The sequence below is a fragment of the Carassius gibelio genome, chromosome B24 (genome assembly GCF_023724105.1).
Source record: "Carassius gibelio isolate Cgi1373 ecotype wild population from Czech Republic chromosome B24, carGib1.2-hapl.c, whole genome shotgun sequence".
Lineage (NCBI taxonomy): Eukaryota > Metazoa > Chordata > Actinopteri > Cypriniformes > Cyprinidae > Carassius > Carassius gibelio.
This window is the reverse complement of record NC_068419.1, coordinates 12517597-12541434: the sequence shown is the minus strand read 5'-3', so window position 1 is coordinate 12541434 and position 23838 is coordinate 12517597. Positions and strand designations below refer to the sequence as shown.

The window sequence follows — 23838 nt, the reverse complement described above, 5'->3', positions numbered from 1 at the left end:
TTAACTTTTTTTTTCTTTGAATTCTGAGAAGAAAGTTTGAATTGCAATAAAATTGTAATAATTGTGAGATTAGAAACTCAAGAAAAAGTCTGAATTGTGAGAAAAACAAATTGCGGTAAACTTCTCAGAATTCAGAAAACAATATCAGAATTGCAAGTTAGAAACACAACTGGAAGAAGAGAAGTCTGAATTATGAGATAAAAAGTTGTAGTCACCTTTTTTTTCCTCCAAATTCTAGAAGAAGAAAAAAATCTTAATTGCAAGATATAAACTTAGAATTGTGATCAGTCTGAACTTCAGTATAAACTCAAAACTGCAAGAAAAAAAGTCTGAATTGCAGGAGAAAAAGTTTACAAAATTGTAAGATATAAACTCAGAATTCAATGAAAAGTTTAGAAAGATAAAAAGTTGCAGTAACCTTTTATTTTCACAACAGTCTGAGAAAAAAGGTCAGAAATATAAATTCAGAATTTCGTAAAATCAGAAGTGTGAATTTTTTTTTGTGGCAGAAACGGACTTCCATGTTTCATTTCCATTCCTTAGTAAAAATTTACCAGCGTTTCTTCTCCATTTTTTCTTTCTTTCTTTGTGTAGTCAATAATCTCTCTGCCCTGCCAAAACTTGTTCAAAAACCTACATAAGAACCAGGTGAAGGGGTCTTAACTTTGGCAGACGGTTGCCTGGCAACTTAGTTATTAGACTGTCTTCAAAGCTTTCATTGGGAGTCTGGAATTATGTATTGTTAAACACAGTTGTCAAGCAATACAGGATCCTCTTTGATTCGTGAGTCCTCAGAAGCCTCTATATCCTTTTTATGGACCTCATAATAGCAGATCATCTCGCTTGCCTTCGGGCTGGCATATATTTGATTGCTTTTTGGCAGTGTTTTCTGGCTAATGAAAACAGCAAATAAGATTGTCGCAGGATTAAAGTTTTAGTCCACATTTAAACTTGATAACGACTTTAATCTCCTTGTGTCCCAAGATCACTGTGCATTATCCAAATGTAAATGTTTTATTGCCACTCATTTTGAACTCCTCTGTGGTGTTTGAGTTGAGTCACAGAGACAGTATGTCATTCATGGAATTTAATACTCTGCTTCCATGTAGGCAATTGCATATACGGTAATATTGGACCAGCCGTTCCTTTTTTATTTGTATTTTTTTTCTCTCCCCCTTGCCTGGCTGCATAGCAACTCTCTGTTACAAGTAGGGCATTATATCCAAGTCATTATACTTTCTGATGCTGAAAAACAGGCCTCCTTCCAAAGCAGCATTGCACCGTAGCAAGTACAATTAAATCCTTTACTCTGTATAGCTGTAAATAACTCTGGATTCCCTTTTCCACTGTGTTGAAGTTTATTGGAATATTTAAATGTAGTATATTAATATAACATGCACTGTAGACTATACTGCAAGTGTGAAACGATGCATTCAGAGTGTTAAAATAAAGATCTAATTTGTATTCTTTTGCACTAATGCAAGACTTTTGGCTTAAACTATTCCAAATATTGAATTTTTTTTTCATATAAAATATGAGCTGTTCACATGAACGATAACTGTAATGGTAAAGTTGTATAATAAATATTCTATTCTAATCTAATTCTGTGAAAATAGGGAAGTTCACACCACAGTTATAAAGATAAAAACACGGAGCAATGTTGTTGTAATCAGAACTTTTTTTTTTCTTTTTTTTCAGCAGATAAACAATATACATTAGCAGCAGGACTGCAGTTAATAGAACATTATTATCCGTTTGTGTGGATGCAAATATAGGCTAGGCCTAGATGTTGTTATCTAGAACAGGCCTTTATTATTTATAAAATTATTTAATGACTCAGTGGAATAACATCTCTATTTTTTGTTGAGCACAAAATAATTTTTAATTTCAATGTTGATTTTGAAGAATGTTGTTAATCAAACAGCTGATGTAGCCATTGACTTCTAGTATGAAATTATAATAATTATTATTATAATAATTATTATAATAAGAAGTCAATGCCTACCGTCAACTGTTTGGTTATCAAAATTCTTTAAATATCATCTTTTGTGTTCAAAAGACGAAAATTGTGTCATTCAGTGGTCTTTTTTTCTAATTATTTTATTTTATTATTTCATATTGACATAAGTCTAATTATTTTTATTGTAACTGTATACCGTCTTTATCATAAATAAATCAATCAATAAAATCAGTATAAGCACTAATGTAAACTGTGACCTCTGGTGGTGTCTTACGCTACTGTAATAAGAACCAGTCCAAAAAAAAAAAAGTCAAAAGGATTGTTAAACCTTTCAGGGTGATAAAAAACAATACACACAAGTAATCAAGTGCTCCCACTTCACGCATTGTAAACTCAAATGATGTTCTTCTGTGTGTTGTACAAATTAGAGCGCCCTATCATCATCAATGAAGCTGTCCACGCGCGCAGTGCAGACAGGCGCGTTGGCTCAATGGGACGCTCCGGTCTTGTCGCGTCGCGTTGCTCACTGTAGACACGGGGGCGCTCGCTGGCAGCGCGTCTCATTCTGTCGCTCTCTTGACTGGAGCGCTTCACACGAACTGTCAGTGTCCAGTGAGTTGGACTCCGCGGCACTGCTGCTCGTCTTCGGCCGCTGCGCTCTCACTGTCCTCTGGGAAAGTAGTGGAAGTCGTTGGGTCTTATTCGCGTACCCTACCTTACAGGTTGAGTTCGTACAGAAAGCTGCGCTCTGACGGACTATTCTCCCTGTGCGGACTGTAGAGATATTTGGATTACTACACGTCATATATTTCAAAAAACTTTCTGACTCTTTGCTTCTTCTCACCTACATGATCAGGAGGAATATTGTGGCACTTTATTTGGTAAGTGACTCGTTATGTTTTTCCTTTACGGGACTATTTGGCAAAACAATGCAAATAGCCTACGGTTTCTGTGTTTCTCGTGTTCAAATGCATTAAGTTCCTAAAACCGTTAAACATTCTGACTCTGTTTTATTTAGCCTATCATGTTTATATTTCCTCTGTCATTTCACTTTTCTCATTAATGAGGAAAACATTTTCGAAATCATTTTTACCACTACGCATTTGTGCTTTCACGTCTGTTTTGTGGAACTTTTGCTGATGAAATCATATTTACCGCGTGGTGGTGCTGCCTCAGAGTAATTTACAGTCTGGAGGAGAAGCAGCTTTTGACAGCAATGAAACAGTTTCACGTCTTCATTCAGCATCTGTGCGCTTTGTTTGCTAGCAGAAGATGTATATAACTAGTCTACATTGCTAAGTCTTTGATATTGATGGATTTTTTTTTCCAGTTAGATTCTGTATTTTCAAGCATTCTAGTTTTAAAGAATGGATTCAAATACAGTTAAACTTTGTTTTGTGTCTTAATTCTTTCTTTATGATTTGAAAATTATTAACTGAGGCAGAATTTTATTTTGGTCATTTGATTTAGCCTGTGTAATTCATTATCTCCAGCCGAGAGGAACTAACTTTTATACAACACATTTATTGAACTATTAAACTAAATAAACATATTTTCGCTTAATATGAAAATATGTAATTGACCATCATGGTAGTAATCATCTAAAGCGAGCTGTCAAGATGTAACTCGTATTTGCTGTCATGTATGTATTATAACAAAGCTGTTGCAATTCTGTAACATGCATCTTTATTTGTAATTCAATATTCTTTAGTGTTTTAATCATACAGCACAGTGATTTTTTTTAAGCTGATTTATATTCTTTATAGTTTAAGAGAAGTATTCTCATTTACTATTGTTTTTTTTTTTCTTTCGTTTGGATTGATTATATGTTTAAGCTTAATCACAATGATGATGATGATGATGATGTAAGACAAATGAAGACATTTTCAGACTGACAAAGACTCTTGCGGGTTTTTATTAATGACTGCTACGTTTGATTGTCTCCTCTTATTTAAAGGACACTCAATCATGAAATGTATTTGTTCCACTTTACCTGATGTCCCACTCTACGTTAACAGCCACTTTCAACCATGGCTCATCAAGCTCATTTAGCTCAGTGGTCATATATGAACCTTTCTGTATTTGATTTTCCTGCATTGTGACCTTTGCAGTGTGTCCGGACTGTGTCGTCACACTTGCTGTTGTGATCAGACATATTTAGTTTAATCTAACAGAGAATGTGTCAGGTCATTAGGCATCAACTTTGGGCATTCAAAACCATGCAGTAATTGTCAAATGCAATCTTTTTTTAATCACTCACTGTGAAATTTTGGAAAATGGAAATAACCACTTCAAGTAATTTGGAGAGCAAATGCATTTGCTTAATGATTCCAAACACGTTTGGCATTCCTGAAATCAGCGGTTCATAGCTTTCCTGCTCCATTGATCTCTCCAGACTGTACCCTTATGCATTTTACCCATGCTGAATATATGATGACATTCAAGACCTGGAAGATGTCCAAGCTCTCTTCAGTTTTTCTTTACTTGCTTAAAGGTAGTTGCACTTCAGCGTAGGATACATTTTTAAGCCTAAGCTCTATATAGTCTATGTGTATAGTGTAACGCCACCAGCAGGCTTCTGGAAAAACGTGACCCTGGTCCAGATGGTTAAATTACTTTTAGATCATAGCAGTGCAAGTCCTTTGAGTTCATTCGCCTGCAAAGGCACAGTCGTTAAGGTCCCATAGGACAGAGCGGCTCGGGAATGTAAAGCGGAAAAAAAAGTGCTGAATTCTGAAAGAGTATGATGAGATACCTTTGGGCAATGAGAGCGGTTCGAATTACAGTGCAGATTCAACACTGAATCTCAGTGGACGTGTTAAAACAGTCCTAAACTAAAAAAAAAAAAACAAAAAAAAAAAAAGAACTCTGGGTCACTGAATTAACCTAAACTCTAAATTCTTTAATACTGTTATTGTCCTAAAGCAATAATTTAGTCAACATGAGATCATTACGTTTATATGTCAGCCATTGTGTCGAACACTTCTACACTGAAAGTGCTTTTATTTTAGAACGCCCCATGGATGCTTTAGTAATATGAAGATTGTTTTTTTTTTCTTATATGTAACCCAAGTTATTAGTCTGCCACTGGCCTACATGTGCTACGAAGGTGTCACCAGCTATTGTGAAGTTGTTAGTATGCTGTAACTAGCACCTGCACAGCTAGACAGCCCAGAGATCCTGTTGTTCCACTTTCCTTGTTTGTTTTACATAATCGGACAAAATACCAAAAGATCTTAAAGGGATAGTTCACCCAAAAATGAAAATTCTGTAATTAATTACGAAGATCTTCGTTCATCTTTGGAACACAAATTAAGATATTTTTGATGAAATCCGAGAGCTTTCTGACCCTCCATATTGAGAGCAATGCAACTATCACGTTCAGAAAGGTAGTAAAGACATCATTAAGACATCATTAAAATAGTCCATGTGACATCAGTGGTTCAACTGTAATGTAATGAAGCTATATGAGAATATCTCTCATGAACGCATTGAAGACTGACAATCGATGAGAAGAAATCGGTGAATAAAGTCATTATATTTTCAAAAACTATTTTCGTAGCTTAGTAAAATTACGGTTGAACCACTGATGTCACACAGTAATGTCTTTACTACCTTTCTAGGCCTTGAATGTGTCAGTTGTGTTGCTATCTATGCAGGGTGATAAAGCTATTGAATTTAATCAAAAAGATCTTAATTTGTGTTTCAAAGATAAACAAAGGTCTTAAGGGTTTGGAATGACATGAGGGTGATTAATTAATGAAGGAATTTTCTTTTTTTTTCTTTTTTTTTGGGGGAGGTGAACTGAATCCAAAATTGAACAATTATTTATGTCCCCTCATGTCATTTCCAAACTTAAATTTTTTGTGGAAAATAGAATATGTAAAAAGGTTTATGCGTTTAATTTGTCCGAAAAACAGCAATATTGTGAAGTATTATTACAATTTAAAATAACTATTCTGACTGTTCTGTTTGAAGATATTTTAAATTTTTCACATTTTAAATATTTTAATTTATTCCTGTGATTCGTCCTTGCAGAATAAAAGCATTCATTCTTGTCTCTGTGTGTGTGTGTGTGTGTGTGTGTGTTTTCCTTTTAATCTTTCTTATCTCAAACTTTTGAATGGCAATGTATCACAGTTTCACAGTGTGTCTTTGGACCCCATTGACTTTCATCATATGAAAAAAAAACTTTAAAAACTTTTCACATATACGCTTTGAACGGGCGAGGGTGAACAAATGTCGACAGAATATCCATTTTGCTGTAAACTACCATTTAAAATGTGATAATTCCATTCATCATAGTCTCTCACACACTTAGCTGCCCTGAAGTGAGTTGTGTGTTTCCATTGTTTACCAGCGGTTTTGTCCCTCATCTATATTTAGCTTCAGCTCGCCACATCTCCATTCAGGGGTAGTGCTCCTGTACTGATCACAGAACAGTCTTGGCAGTCTTAAGAGGAGAATAAAACAATGGCTGCCACTTTATTACCCTTGTAGAATAAGTCAGGCTTGAGGAAACAGCTGGTCTGAGGAGCAGACAGGTCAGGGCTAATGATGCGCTAACTTATTCAGTCGGTTAGACAGTGAAGGGTTGCTGTGGTTACGTGCGACACAACCTTGATGATAAATCAGACTACAATAGAGGAGCGACTGTAACAGTAGGCGTAATTGTCACCCGTGAAAGTTTATTGACGTTGCCATAGCTTCCGAAGAAGATTAGATAAGTATGTTGTACAACAACATGAGTTATTATGTCAGGACAGATCTGATATGGTTGCAGCACGTAATTAGCACTGATTGTATTTTGACTGTTATTCACATTCTTGCTCTTGATGTTGATGATTATTGTAATTACTATTTGTTAGTTTCCATAAACATTATTTGCTGTCTCCTCTAGGCTGTAGAGAGAATTCATTATTCATAATTCTTTCAATTATTATTTACAACTGAACAATTACGTTCAAGATGTGAGCAGCATGGACATCGGATTTAAAATTAGCTGGATTTTTTTTTTAAGTTCACTTCAAGGTTGTTCACAGTATTGTTCATGTCTAAAAGCCTGCAAGTCTGAAACGAGAAATTTGTGCTGTATCAAGTTTTTTTGCGAGCGTACAGTCCAGAAAAGAGACTCTTTCATCATGCTGGAATAGTTCATTCGATCTGCAGCGTTGCCAGATTGGAGCAGGACTAGAGTAATAGCGACTGCTTTGAACTGTCTCTGTTCTGCAGGTGGAAGCCAATGCTTTCAGGATGATTTTTTGAGCTCTACAAAGAAAGAAAGCAGGGTCGAATGTGTTTTGAGTGTGAGAGAGAGAGCACTTTAATGCTCTCTGCTTCAGTTGTAACAGATATGTCCACATGTCATCTCTCCACACTGGCTGATATGTTTACTTAGTCCTAAAACCACAAAACCTCATTACCCTTCTTTCGCTGTCATTTTCAACCACAATCCGTAGTTTAGCCCTGACTTACTGATTGGGAAACTTCACGTTGACAAATCCCCTTGGTCTCTGTATTTCCGCTCAGTGCTCTTTTGAAATACTTGTTTCTTTTTTGCGCATTTAAATAAGGACAGTGCTTCAGAGGCATTAATAGAGGTCCAGTTTATAATCCCAACAGACCTCTGGTGTTATTTTTAGGGAAGACTTGGAGAGCATCCTGTTTATGTTTGAAACACTGGACCTTATGTTCTTTGAGAATAAAGGATGAGAGCCAGATCAGTAGTTTTTTCCCCCCTTTGGCTTACTGTAGTTTATTAATGCCATGCCATTCTACCAGCAGTTCTTCTTCGGACTGAATCATGAGTTGTCAGTCTTCTGAAAATGATCTTCCATGCTTTCTAGGCCCGGTTTAACAGGCTCATCATTTTTATGTGGGTGAATGACGTTATAGGATGAGCGAAAGGGCTGTTTGAGTGATTCTGCGTATGTTTCTGAGAGAGTTTAACGGTGACAGCAAAGATTCCTGAAGACCCTTCATAAAATCACTAACATTTTACTGAAGACGGTTGACATTTGTTTAAAAAATGTATGGATTAATTTTTGTGGCCGTTTTATGTGGACCTATTGAAGTTGTTCGGTCACTGTTGAATTTGTAGATGTAGTCTATTGAGTTATGGCATAATAAATTTAATGGAGCAGAAATTAATAGCCGGTAAACTAGATTGATGGTCATATCATGTTCGTCTTTTCAAAAAAAAGAAAAAAAAAAGAAACACTAGCCTTTACATTCACTTTTTAATAGCTAATGACAACAGAGATAAAATTAAATGATTGGTGTTAATTGCTGCAGTTTTAATGATGTTTATGAGAAATGAATGGTAATTAATTTGTAATGCATTTAGTATGCGGAATAATTCAGATGTTTTCAAGGGCGTGTCTTATGCTCATTTGAGCAAAAATGAGGGGAAAATAAACAGTAATGTTAAAAAATATTTTATAAAAAAACAAATATATTTTGCTGTGTTTTTCGTTTGTCTCTGATTGAATACATACATTTACACCTTTTACCATATATAACCACACAGGCCATTCAAAGAAACATACATATATTTCACATTTTTATATAATATACATAACCTTTGCACCTACTCAAATCATCCACTTTCAGGATGTTTCTCTGGGTTCTCCATATAGCCTGGTTTATAGAAAAGCTTCAGCCTCTGTTCTAATGCAGTGCAAGTGTGTCTGATGGATTCCTACAGCATTGTGACCGTGGACTGTGTGGGGAGAGTGATGCAGATAGCGAGAAAGCACTTAATATGTATTTAGGGCTTTTTTTCAGATAGAGCTGTAGCCTGCCGCCTCCCCTGCTGCTCTGAAAGCTTGTGTCAGGCTGTGAACAGCATCCATCTCTGTCTGGGGTCCTAAAAATGTGGCATAGCAGATAGAGAGAGTGTAGATTGATTCTTGTAGCCGGGGGTTTGCTTCAGGGTGAAGGAGGTCTGCGTTTAAAAAAGGCTTTAATGAGTCGCCTTGGAAGGTGGTCTGCCGGGCTCTGCTCCACAGCTTTTGTTTTAACGCTACGTGATTCTCGCGCTTGCTGTTTCTGTGGACTGTAGAGTGAAACACGGCGCTTATGATTGTGTGTCAGCTTTGTTTTCTTCTTACTGCGTAGAGAGTTTGGCAGCGTTATGTGAAAACTGTTGATGAAGCGTTTGCATACAAGCTCAGCCTTGCATGTGTGATATCATGTGTGACTCGGTATCTTAATTTTAACTTAAATTTTAACTTTCTCCAATAAAAATTTTGTAGAGTACCCAAGAACGTAACTGATGTAATCAGCATTGTTTATGTTGATGATCGGCCGATCGTTATGCGCATCTCATCAGTAAAGCCGGTTTTCTTATGAGCTGTAAATTCCCTCAGGTGCGTGATTTCACATAGAACCGCTATTACTATACAGAGCCATTATTAACTGAGAAGATGCGCAAATCCACATTCATTTTCAGCGTTTATTTGTGCATCTTCTCTGTTAACAACGGCTCTGTGTAGTAACAGCTGCTTTATGTGAAATCAAGCACCTGAGGGAATTTACCGCTGATTAGAGAACCGGCTTTACTGACGAGATGCGCATAACGATCGGCTGATCTCGATCGGTGCACCCCTAGTAATTGACGTAATCAGCATTGTTCATGCTTAGGGTAAAGTGTGCGTACGCCTTGTGATACTCTCGAATAAAGTAATTTTTGTTTTCTTTGCGCACAAAAATATTCTCGTACCTACGCAAAATTGAAGTTGCGCCACTGATGTCACGTGGACTGTTTTACTGATGTCCTTAATACATTTCTGGACCTAGGAACATTAATGTTGCATTGCTATCTATGGGAGTGAAAGAGAGCTCTCAGATTCCATTAAAAATATCTTAATTTGTGTTCCGAAGTCTTACGGTTTGGAATGACCATTTAAACGTAACCCTTTTTTTTTCGGTTGGAAATGTTTGTTAGTATAATATTTACAGATTTATATCTATATTTATATTTATAAAAGTAAAGAAAGAAAGGGAAGAAATTAATAGTTGTTTTACTTTTAGTTAACAATAACAATTTGGAGCTTTAGTCTGATGCCATGAGAAATAGATGGAGACCTGATCTGTTTAAAAAGCTCAGTTTCTCTGCCAATACTGATCCAAGTATCAGATAGGTGCAGCAGCTCTACAATTTTATTGATGCGCACAGAATTGAGAGGACAAGAAAAGGCAGGAAGACGGATGGGTGGGGTCAGCAGAGGACCTAAGCCAGACTTAAACGTCCTCATGGCTCAACATGACAGAATATGTGGCCTAACCTTTAAGCCCAGGCGCCGTCTATGTGCTTTTCAAGCATGAGGATGACTCAAACTCTGCATTTTGTTTTCTTGACGTGATATTTGTGATGTGTCTGCACTGTGCATCTGTGCTATCCAAATCTGAAGAAGCGTCAGGGGAATTGACATCATCCCTGACAGGTGAGGCATCCACAGGCTCAAGAGATGCAGTGAAGTCAGACGGGATGTGACAGAAGTAAGAGAAAAAAACATTACTGCTTTCCTTGACTTCATAAAGCATCTGACAGAGAGAATCTGACATCTATTGAGGAGTCTCTTGCTGTTTAAATATGTGTCTTAGGGCTAAACGTCTGTTGTAAATCTGTTGTTTAGGCCATTAAATATTTTTCTTGTCAGTGAAAGGAGTCTGATGTACTGTAAATTTGTGCACATATTAACAAACAAAGCCACAAGGTCACGGTGGAAGCGTGGGCACGCAGAACATCCCTGCTGTATCAATGAACAGCTTGATTTTATGGAAACCGAGCTCTTGCTAATCAATACAAACCCCCCTAAGTCCTGCTTAAAGCATTGAGCGGCTCCCTGAGAAGACGTAGCTCACAGCTCTCTGGCGACTGATGGGGCAGCGACGCAATTTAAATGTGTCGACTGACTCCTCTCAGATGAATGGCTGTTCGTGCAGACTTTTTGAAGGGATCAATAAGAGATTTGTTGTTATAAGAGACGTGTGTGATTTTATATTTAAAATCTTAAAATTGTGATCAAGTGATCTCTTTTTTTCAGACATATGTCTCAGTCAGGAGCCCCAGTATGAGTTTAGCAGGGAAGTGGGAAACAGTCAAACAGTTCACAGCGTGAAGCAGGTGGGTGTGGAACCTCCTCTAGCAGACAATGACAACTTCCTGCCTGCTGAGATGAGCCCAGTGAAATCACACAAACCAGACAACAACAAGCCTGTTTACAAATCACTAAATGTTTTTAGCATGTTTATTTGATGTCTGTCTGTCTGTCTATCTATATGTCTGTCTGTCTGTCTATCTATATGTCTGTCTGTCTGTTTTTTTCTGTCTATCCTTCTGTTCTTCTATCTGTCTATCTATCCATCCGTCCGTCCGTTGATGGATGGATGGATGGATGGATTGATGAATGGATGGATGCATGGATGGATGGATGGATGAATGGATGGATGCATGGATGGATGAATGGATGGATGGATGGATGGTTGGATGCATGGATGGATGGATAGCATTGGCAGACCATCAGACAATAATATTTTAGCTACATTTGAAAGTTTCTCTCCATCTATTTTTTTCCCCCATTTTGATTTATTTATTAATTCTCTCTACACCTGTTGCTTTTACCACAATCAGGCTTAATGATGCACTAAAGTGATACTAAAACCTAATTGGTCTGAAAGGTTACTCTGATAATGATGGTTATTTATGCAGAAGGAGACACATGTTATCTCTTCTCGACTTTTTGACTTATTCTGGCCCATTTTTGCTGGAAACAAATGATTTTACTCCATTTTCACGTCCAGTATGATTGGTCAATTTAAGGATCAGAGGAGTGTTTATGCTGTCAGCCTCCTCTGGAGTTCATGAAGTGGTTTCACTCACTCATAGAAAGACTCCAATACAATACACCTTTACAGCACAGTAGTACGATTTGGAGTAAAACATTGGTTGTTTTATCACTTATTTATCTTTTTTGAGAAAGCTTTCTCTGATGGTCTGCCAATCTTATCCATCCGACCATCCATCTGTTTGTCCATCAGTCCATCCATCCATCATCCTTCCATCCATCCATCCATCCATCCGTCTGTCCATCCATCCATCCATTCATCCTTCTGTCCATTCATCCATCCATCCATTCATCCTTCTGTCCTTTCATCCATCATCCTTAAATCCATCCATCCTTCCATTCATCCTTCTGTCCATTCATCATCCATCCATTCATCCATCTATCCATCCATTCATCCATTCATCCTTCCGTCGATTCATCCATTCATCCTTCTGTCCATTCATCATCCATCCGTCCATCCATCCATTTATCCTTCTGTCCATCCATCCATCCATCCATCCATTCATTCTTTTGTCCATTCATCCATTCATCCGTTTTTTATTTAATTCCTTTATCAATTATTATTTTCTTTCTTTCTTTCATCCCACATCCTTTCTTCCTTTACATTCTTTTCTACAATATCTTCTTTACTTCTTTGTGTCCTCTCCTTTATTTATCCCTACTTCCTTACATCATCCATCCTGCTTTTCTTTTTTACACTTTTTCTTTATCTACCCTTTCTTTCTTTCTTTCATCCTTCTCTCCTTATTTTATTCCATCCATTCTCTTTTACCTCATCTGTTCCTAACATCCATCCATGTAAGGTTCACTTAGAAGTCTTAAATGGAGAAGTCTTTATTCATTTAAGTTTTACTCTTACCTTAGATCTGTTTTTATGATCAAAACATAAGTTCATATTTACAGAAAGAGCCAGTGTTGCTTGCGTCAAATGGTTTAGAAAGGCTAACAAACCAATTTCATTGAGTTATATAAGAGAAATTGTCCAACTTTTTCTGACAACTCACTCTTTTTGTTTCGGTCCATGCTAAAACCATACATGTTCAACTGTGGGAAGCCTTACAGCTTTACAGTCAAGTGTGGTGACAGTTCAGAGGTGCTCTTTCATTTGTATTCACTTTGGATAAATGTCACTGGAGGAGTGCTAGTTAGCAGGCAAATTAGCTTACCTGCCGACCTGGAGTTCCTGCTGTGAAACGATAGGCACACTGTTACTTCCTCTGTCCTTTATTCATTTATGTTTTGTTTCCTTTCCACCCTCTACTCCTTTCAAAAGAGACAGAGTGCTTGGAAAGGAATACTGAGTTAGAAAAAAGAACAGAAATCACCTGTTGTGCTCAAAACATCCAGTTTTGCCTGGTGGGCTATTAAACCCTATTGCCTGCGTGAATGTAATATCAACAGGCGTCTTTCCTGTGAATAGTGTTGAATAAGACCGAATGAATTATGGTGAGCTCTGAACCCTGCAGAGCCGAACACACTTTCCCTCCGAGTACAGAACAAACATCTGTTGTGTGATAAATAAAGCAACGTTTTCTAAAAGTATATTGTAGATATACACCTCCGCACCCTTCCTTTCCAGCCACCACACACACGCGCACACACACACACACACACACACACACACACACACACTGGCAAATCATGGTTGCTAAATGGTTTCTAGGTGTTAAGCTGACAGAGATGACAGTGCCCTTGTGCAGTTATTCAGAGTTATAAAAAGACACACTTGTTCCTTGACGCTCACTTGTTTCTCATTGACCCCGCTGAGGTCTGCACTCTCGCACTCCCCCATTTCACCTGCTGACCTTTTGACGGGGCTCGCAGGAGTTTTCATTCATTCGCTCTCTTCTGACAGCGCATAAACCGTGAGCTCAACCCTGACATCTCTGAAAGCTGTCCTTCAAACAGCATGACCCAGACTCAGTTAATAGTCACAAATAAGCTCTGCGTTGCTTACCACTTATATGGTGCATTCTGATAACAATTAGAAATGTTTCTTGGGCAATAAATCAGCATATTAGAATGATTTCTGCTAAATGCTAAATGCTAAAATACATTAGAATAGAAAACAATTCTTTTAAATTGCAAGAATGTTTACTGGTTTTACCAACCCGATCTCACGGCAATTCGTAAATTTTTCACAAGGTGGCTTATTCGTATTAATTCGTACGACCACACTCGTACAAATTCATACGATTGTTGCCAAATCGTACGTATTTTACGAGTTGCACAATTCGTATGAATTTGTACGAATGACCTAAACCTAACCCCGCCCCTAAACCTAACCGTCACTGGGGTCGTATAAAATCGTACGAGTGAGGTCGTAGTACAAATTCTTACGAATAAGCCACCTCGTAAAATACGTACGAATTGGTCGTGAGATAGCGCTGGTTTTACTGTATTTTCAATCGAATAAATGCAGCCTTGATGAGTGTGAGAGAAACGTTTTTTTTTTTTTGACTTACTGACCCCAAAATTTTAAATAATAGTGAATAAAAATTAAATATGTACATAAAATTAAAAACTCACAAACATCAAAACCATTGCAGAAGCTAACAAAAATACTCTGAAATGCAAAATAAATTTGAGGAAGCATTTCTCGCAGCCACCCTGGAATAATCATTCTTTCTTCTATTTTTAAACACCAGTCTCTTGTTAGCAGTGCCACCTAACCTGGCCCATATGGACGTTTCGGCATTGCTAAATTTCATGTTAATTAGAATCGGAGAGGGATAATGAGGATTATGTATACTAGGATTTCACTCTCATGCTTATAAGGGATCAGTGTTCTCTGAAAACAATTAGGGGAACACATCCTGTTATTCCTGCCCTCAGAATTAGGTTCAGTTTACCATGACTGCTCAGCACGCACATTTTATCTGTCGCGTGAGATGAGGAAAGGGAGAGAGAGAGCGGGGTTGAACAATGGACAAACAGGGGTGAGAGAAAAGACTAGAAGGCATGTTCAGTGGTAGTCATGGATGATTTAGGAATGGGAGGTGTTTGGAATAATTTGGGGTTGGTAGACCCCGTCTGACTGGCCCACCTGGAGGCCACATGTGGCGGCCCTAGAGAGCTACAGTCATCATTGAAGTGAAGGTTGAGGGGGCTCATTAAAACATTATTTATGTGAGCTGTGATATTTTATTGCCACCATACAATTTCATTGTGCTCTGTGTGGGCATGTTCAGCAGAGAGAAGAATAACTTACTGTTAGGCTTCCTGAGACGCCCGTCGTTAAAAAGAGAAGTTGGGGTGTGAGGCCGTTCTGTTCCCAATGCACACTGGAGTGCAAAATTCTCCATCTTGTTAACACCTGTTTCTGTTGCTGTTTCTTTATGAGCTGTTTGGAGAATGAACTCGCTTAAATTTAAATGTTGACAGGTTATGTGAGCTCGCTGTGCAGGGTTTACAAATATTCTGCCTCAATGTTGCCTCAGTCTGGATTTTTTATTTATTTATTTATTATTTTATATATTTTATGAAGCACACTATAGGTTTATACAATTACATTTGTTTAGATAATTAACATATTTAAATGATATTGAAAAAATTATATATTTTTAAATAACTGTCAAGTATTCTAGTATTTTATGTAAATAAATTAATATGCTGTAAATGGCTTATGTAAGATATGTTTAAGAAACTACATCTTAAAAACATGTAATTGTACTAAAGGTTTTTAAATGAATACTTATTTAATATTACTTTAAGTTGGGAATGAGTTGTATGTATTGTTATTCATGAAATATATTATTATTTATGCATGTATTATTTTTGAAACTGCTTGTGGCCCTGGCCCTCCCATCATGGATCTATTTATAAGCCTGATTCAATAATATAATAATAATTATAATTATTTAATTATTTGTTAATACTTCATAATATAATAATAATAATAATAATAATTAAATAATTTAGTATATATTATATAATAAATGTATTATATCTTAGGTATGAAATGATGATGATAATAATAATAATAAATATTTGAATCCTTAAATTATTAATTTATTCATAAAACAAATTATTGAAGGATTCAATAATAAGTGTTTGGTCAGTTGTACCACAGCGTATGTCTGTCTAACACTTTCACCGCAGAGCTCATGCATCTCTTGCTTATGCAGCTGCACTCACCCGCCGTCCTTCACTTCCTAAACGCATCTTTTCTTTCTTGATTCAGATACTTTATGGAATATAAGGGTCCACACTGGTGTGGTTGTGTGGTGGGCTGTTTCTGGTGTGTCCAGGTGCTGCTCGCCCCCATCTTTTTGGGTGAGAGGAGACAGGAAGTTGTGGTGCCTCTATAGAAGGTGAATTCATGCAGAAGTCTGTGGTGAAATCTGCCCTTGCTGCTTGCAGTTTAGCAGATGGTGCAGGGTTATGATCAGGGCTGAGTCATTGCTAGCATTATTTCGGGATATTTTAGCAAAAAGAAAAAAACTGTAAGTGAGACTAAACTTTCTCTAAATGTATTATATGCTAAATAAAACTACTGTGAAGCAGCCTGACAAATAATCAGACTCATTTAGATTTCCTAGCAATGCCTAAATCTCTCTCCTGACAGTGTTAGCATGACCCAGTGCTAACATCCAATAAAACAGTGCTGTTATGAAGAGATTTTTATGTTACCTGCAAGAATATTTTATTAGTTAGGAAACTGTATCATGTATACTACTGTTGAGTAGTAAGACTTTTAAAATTGTTTTGAAAGAAGTCTCTTGTCATGCTCACCAAGAATCAATGTTACTGTTTTCTATTTTAATATGTTTTAAAATTATTATTTTTTTCCTGTGATGGCAAAGCTGAATTTTCAAACCAACAGTTACTCTAGTATTCAGTCACATTCAGTGTTACATGATCCTTCAGAAATCATTCTAATATGCTGATTTGCTGCTCAAGAAACATTTATTATTATCAATGTCGAAAAGCGTTATAATATTTTGTGGAAATCATGATTAATTGTTGTTCAGGAATCTTTGATTCATTAAAAGTTCAAAAGAACAGCATTTATTTGAAATATTGTGGTGTTTTGATCAATGTAATGGAACCTTCCTGGATGAAAGTTTTCATTTAATTTTCAAAAAAAAAAACTTCAAACTTCTGAATGATACTGTATATAATATAATGCATGCAGAGTATGCAAAAAATTCTAGTTTCATTAGCAGTTGCAAAAAAAGAAGAAAAAAAAGAAACATTAAATAAACATTTCTCTTTTTTATTTACTGTATGAGGTCTTATGTTGTTTTAGGCCACATTTACTTTGTGTGTAGGCAAAAACAGTGGAAGCATTCTTAAAATATCTTATTTTGCAAAAGAAAGCAATACAGGGTTCGAATGACATGAGAATTAATGGTCACACTTTATTTTAATGTCCACTTCTCACTATTTAAAAAAAATATATGTATTTATTAGAGCCCGACCGATATATCGGCCGGCCGATATTATCGGCCGATATGAGCTTATTGCATTTAAATCGGCATCGGCGATGGAACATGAGAAACGGAGTCTCATGCTTTACTCATGTTATGAGTGTTGCATAGTTTACCCACCAGAGGGAGCTCTGCAGCTCCAGAGTTGACAACAGCGCCAGAAATTCACTAGCGAAGAAAGCGATAAGCCAAGCCAGCCACGGAGATTTTTTTTCTGTTTTGACGGTGAGTCTGTCGTTCTTCATGTGAAATGATTTAGTTCATACACTGTATATACAATGATGTGGTAGTTCTAGCTAACGGTCCTATCATTATCACTTATAAATATTCTGTAACATCACTTACAGCCACTAATGCATTGCTATATTAGATTAGCCACGAAGCTAATACCATGTTTATCAGTGGAAGAGTGCGAACGTTAATAAGATGTCAAACTATAACGTTATCGTTTAACTTATTCTAAATATATCTGCAGTGTTTCCCACATAATGACCGGGTAACTGTGGCAGGGGGGCAATGACTAGAAGTTATGTACAGCGTGCCTCGAAAAAACAACAGCTGTTATGTTATTGAATGAATTCATTAAAAATAGGTCATTGCACTTACATCAAATCACGATATGGACGAATATCTGTAAGTATTAAGCCGGAATAGTCTTTTTAAATATGAATCCTGCATGTTCTGCGCGTCTCTGTTAATGAATGGCGCAGAAGCGCCTCTTCATTCATTAAACACACGTAAGCGCGCATTAAGCTCGCGGTGAATTCAGCGTCCGCTGTCTCACTAAATAATCACGTGAACACATGAACAACATCCCCAGAACTGCTCTGACAGTCACTTCATGAGCATTTGACCGTTTGATTTAAGTAAAAACAGCGCCACATCACATACACAGAACTGTAAATGTACGCCAACCCGTCAAAATAAAAGTCCAGTTAAAGGCTGTTGTTCAGCAGAATGTACAAAAGCCTATCATAGACCCGATTACTAAAATATTCGATATTTACAGCCTTATGTTATTCTAACGCTAATATAGCTTCCTTTTTAGCAGGCCCCTTAAATGCTTGCTATTAACTTGATTGAAGGTGGTTCTTCTCAAAATTGACAGCGGTGTGTTCATGACACTAACGTTAACCATTCAACTTCGAGTAGGTGGGTCAGAAATGATTAACCAGAGGGGACATGTAAATAAATGTGAGCTGAACAAGCGCTTTTTTTAATTTATTTTTATTTTTTACAGATTGTTTCAAAGCAGCTTTAAAGACATAACAGGAAAATGTTGTAATATTGTTAAATAGAAGTAGGTAATAGGTAATACCTATTGGTTGACAAATAAAAAAAATATATATTTCTCATTTTTGCCTATGTAGGAGATCCCTGTTTATTATAATTCTAATTCTAATGATGACACGAGTAATGATACATGGTGATATTATTAATACACATGCTTATTCTTTCTCTGTCTCTTTCTGGCCTACAGATACCTGAAAAAGGTGAATGCTGTAGCAGCAAAGTGTGGGACTACTTCTGCAAATACTTTAACTTTAGTATTATAATTTATTTACAGAACACACACAGACTGTTAAAACCAGCTTCAACTGGAAGAAAGTAAAAGTGTTTTTTTTGACCATTAAAAAATATATACTTTTGATGTGCAATTGTTTAGTCATTGAGACTATAATCTAAGGCTTTTTTTTTTACATAATCTCTTCTGGAAAATGGTTTATACAGCCCACATACATAGAACAGGCAGATATTTTGCTATTGAATGTTGTGTAAGTGCAGTATATAGGAAATGGGTCTAATATCCAGTTTATTTTCAAAATCAAAATATCGGCTTATAAATCGGCTCTTTTCGAGTTAATATCGGCATCGGCATCGGCCCCCAAAAATCCATATCGGTCGGGCTCTAGTATTTATCTTTGGAGTGTTACGACCTCTTTGTGCATGAAGAAGATCTGTAAAGTTGCAAAGACTAAAGTCTCAAATCCAAAGAGATGTTCTTTATCAAAGTTAAGACTCTGCCATGCCCTCCTAAAACGGCTCATTTAAACACGCCCCCACGTGTCTATGTCAAGATGTGGAAATATTTGCATAAAGCCACACAAATGTTCACGGAAGGAAGAAGGCGTGGTTTCAGTAACCACAGTTAGTGTTGAAACAGCCATGTGAGGGATGCTATGTGTTTCTAGGCAAAGGCAAAAGCACTTTATTTGGCTTTCTGAAAGTAGATGAATTTAGGAATCTTTAAGATTACTTACAAGTTACAACAGAACAGCAAAGCATTTTATGGACGTCTGTTTCATGGACCCAGGAGAGGAGGTAATTCTTACTATGCTACGACAATCTGGTGCTTTTGAATCACCTACTGTAAGTATGTTTTGTTATTAAAGTATTTGCTATTGAATGTTCAAATGAGTTCACATGAGTTTTGTGTGTCGCTTGTGTGTGTATGAGGCGGGGCATAGAGGACCTACAATAATGTACAGTATTTGAAAAATAATGTTTTTTGAACATTAAAGCATGTCAACATATTCTGTTACACCAAAAACACAAAATAATGATTGTTAAAAAAGCATCATATGACCCCTTTAACAAACCATTAACTACGACTATTGCCCCAATAAACTTCTAATTTGCTGCTTAATAATTGTTAGTAAGGTAGTTGTTAGGTTTAGGTATTGAGTAGGATTAGGGATATACAATATGGTAATACAGAATATGTGCTTTATAAAGGCTGATTTATACTTCTGCGTTGAACCTACGCCATAGCCTTTGCGCCATAGGCCATGCATCAGTTTTCATTTATACTCCTGCGTCGTTGTCCACGTCAACGTGAAGTTCACATTCAAACTAGTCTGCAGTATCCACGGGCATGTTGCTGGTGTAACCCACAGTACCACGACAAAAGCCGAAATAGAAATGGCTCGTCAAAGAACCATTATAGCCGTGATGGCAGCAAATAAATATAAAAATATTTCGTATTTAAAACTACAAGAGGAGACACCAATGGAACAGGAAAAGATGGCATTCTTTCCAAGGACTTGTACCAAAGCAGATAAAGAGGGAGGGATTCTAGCAGACCAATCACAGTGCTTGTGATCCGCGTAAAATTGACACGCTGTTAGATTATTGGAGAGGTGCACATCCGGCTACGGCGTAGTGGAGTTTGTCTATGCGTAGGCTACAGCGTAGGTCCGACGCATAAGTATAAATCAGCCTTAAGTACTAACAAACTGGCTGTATGTTAATAATAGGCATGCAAGTAAGCAGCTACTGTATTTTTCGTACTATAAGTCACACCTAAGTATAAGTCGCATCCATCCAAAAATACGTCATGACGAGGAAAAAAACATATATGTCACACTGGACTATAAGTCGCATTTATTTAGAACCAAGTACCAAGAGAAACCATTACCGTCTACAGCCTCGAGAGGGCGCTCTGTGTCTTAAGTGTAGGCTACAGGAGCACTCTCACGGCTGTAGATGGTAATGTTTTCTCTTGGTTCATTTCTGTTGGTTCATGTCAAATTAATTTGGATAAATAAGTCGCACCTGACTGTAAGTCGCAGGACCAGCCAAACTATGAAAAAAAGTGCGACTTATAGTCCAGAAAATATGGTAGTTAACATTGAGAACTGGTCCATATACTACAGTGTTACCGAATAAATAAATAATGACTTCATTTTTGAGTGAACTATTCTGAATACTACACTTGCTAAGAAAGGACAAAATTGGCCTCTATCAACAATACTATTTCAGATGCAACACATACACTGCATGGTTCACAGGGGTCCCCGAGATCTGTGGTCCACCACTGCAAGTGCTATATCGATACGCCAGTGAGTGCTTTGTTTAAACACAGTCATTCTACCCAAAAGTGCACTTAGTACAGCTCAGGTAGGTTTCTACAGTTCAGAAGGTGACCCACTTTGACCTAACTTGAGTGCAATAACACAGCTGCTCAAACCAAAACAAGCTCTTGTCTGGTACTTATGTGACTGCCGCTGGCCCAGCGCATGGCCCTCGCTGCTTACAAACACATATGAAGAGTGATGCTCTCAGCGGAACACTAGACATCTGCTACGAGTAGAAAACTGCTCACAGATGGACCGCCCTGTTGTCTAGGTAGTAGGGTTGACATCAGACAAACACTAGGAACGCAGAGCACGAGTTTAAAGGCCAGAGTGTAAGATCAGGTCCTTGTAATGATGTTGTTGTGAATGTTAGTGTGTCGGTTCGATATTTAAATCGATAATTATGTTATGTTATTTTTACAGTTTTTGATGCAAGACAATGTGTTTTAGTAGAAATGAGGATTTGTGTTTTGTTTGATTTTATTTTAATGAAACTGCTTGTTGTTTTGAATGCACACTGTTAACACCTGGTCTAAAAGAAGTCTGTATATCATTACTGTATGCACATTCTGAAGGTGTTGAAACAATAATTAGCTGAATTTCTGCTCCAACCATTTAACAAGCAAAATATCCTGTAGATTCTTAATGAACTAGACAGGAAGAACCGATTCTGAGGATTTTACACAGATTATGTGGATTTTGTAAATCACCTGACACTGTCTGAAATTAGCTCTAAAGCTGTCCAGCCAAGTCAAATTGAAGTTATAGGCTGTATCTTAGTTTGCACACTACTTCAATGCACTAAAACTACAATGTATACTTTCCTGGAGATGGGGAAAGTAAATGGTTTTAAACATATGGTAAGCCAGTATGGCAGGATACCACAAACATCTTTGTCATCTTTGCCTTTTCGTGTCAGCTAAATTCATTCTTGTTTATTTTTATTTTTTTTATATTACCTTATTCCAGATTAATATGCTATGAGCAATTCATAGGTTGATTTTTTTTTTCTGAAAATGTATCTGTTTTGGTCTTGTTGAGCATCCTAGCCACATAGCAACACTGGCTCAACCAATAGTGTGAGTTTGGGGTGGAGCTTTTTGTTTATCCAACCAATGGCAGAAGAGTCTTTAGGAAGTCTGTTTGAAAGCTGATTTTTTTTTGCTGTTCCTTTTGGTGATGCTAATGATGCCCTTTAAGGTGCATTATCATTTAAGATTTATGTTTTTAATAAAAACATTCTATTTTCTTCGCTTGAATTCTAAAGTAAACTTTCTAAAACTCCTCCTTCTTCCTAATGCAGAAGTTACAGTATGGGTAATAAAAGCTAAAAAATAGCGTTCACTGACATACTTCCAAAATGTTGATTTTTGGACACTTTAATTCTGCTCACATCCTACATGGCATACTATATGAATTAGGATGCAGCCGTAGCGAAACTGTGCTCAGAATAGCAATACAATGCCAATCTCTACATACATTATGTCCCAGAACCTCTTGTGGATCGTTTCATCTCATCCCTGGATTTGACTGCTCATATACTATCCAATTAGCCTGCCGGGGCAACGTATTTCAATTACTCTAAAGACGCCTGCAGGATAAAGCATACATCCCCAGTTAAACTTTATTGTTTAAACTTCATTGTCTTATGTCCAGACGGTAGTATTTGGAATATTGCCTCATGGATTCATCAGACCAGTGAGGAAGAGAAAGAAAAATAAAGGTTTGTTTTCTGGTTGCATTCCCATGCAAGTATAGTCAGCAACATCAGCGAACCTTTTAACAATACACACTTGATTCTCATAACAATCTTTCTCCTTTATAAGAACTCTTACAACCTAAAGAGATGTGAGTTATGTTGTTTATGTTGCATGAATATTCTCCTACTCTGCTGATCATTTTAATGTTCTTTATTGTTATATATATATATATATATATATATATATATATAATTTTTTTTTTTTCAGTAATCTATATTAGTTACCTGTTTAAATGATGTCTATGTGTTTATTCTTTATGATTGCTTGCAGATGTTGCCTTTGCAGCCAATTTGCATGTTCAGCTTTGAAAACTTGAAATGAATCAGTCAAAAAAGAAGTGAAGCCACAAGCTCGAGCTAATTGGAAAATTTAAACCGCATCTCTAATCATTTCTTCTCTGGTGAGTTTTGGACGACTCCTAAATGTGGGCATAAAAAGATGGCACTATGTCATAAAATAAGCTTATACTGCATTTGCATCAGTCAGTTAAGAAAAAATATCTCAATTCATATATATATATATATATATATATATATATATATATATATATATATATATATATATATATATATATATATATGCTATTCATTCCTATGTTGGCAAAGCTGAATTATTAGCATCATTCCTTCAGTCTTCGGTGTCACATGATACTTCAGAAATCATTTTAATATGTTGATTTGGTGTCCAATAAATATTTAATATTTTTGTCAATGTTAAAAATAGTACATTTTAATCTTACTGACCCCGAACTTTGGAATAATAGTGTATATTTAATGTTTACTACATTCCTAATGGAGTCTTTGGAGAATCTAACGCCTGTTTTAAAGTTTGAAAGTGAATCCATGGGGATTGAGCATCTCATAATGCAATTATTCAGTCTCCTTAATACCTTAATTGGTTTAGATCTACATTAAAATTCATGTTGTTTTAATAATGTGCTGCATTTCAATGTGGCGTACACCATCAGATTTTATTTTC

At 36.7% G+C, this 23838-nt stretch overlaps 1 protein-coding gene across 4 annotated transcripts in view; it reads left to right on the top strand.

Moving 5' to 3' along the window:
• Window positions 1–2464: 2464 nt before the first annotated feature.
• The window catches only part of LOC128013001 (semaphorin-5A), a 125107-nt gene continuing 103733 nt past the window's right edge, over window positions 2465–23838 (top strand). For 2 of the 4 annotated variants that reach the window (XR_008183230.1, XM_052595674.1), the window contains exon 1: window positions 2465–2841. The gene's annotated coding sequence lies outside the window, so the exon portion shown is untranslated. Of the gene's footprint in view, window positions 2842–23147; window positions 23261–23838 lie in introns of those variants that run through there. The other 2 variants (XM_052595672.1, XM_052595673.1) reach the window with 2 other exon arrangements.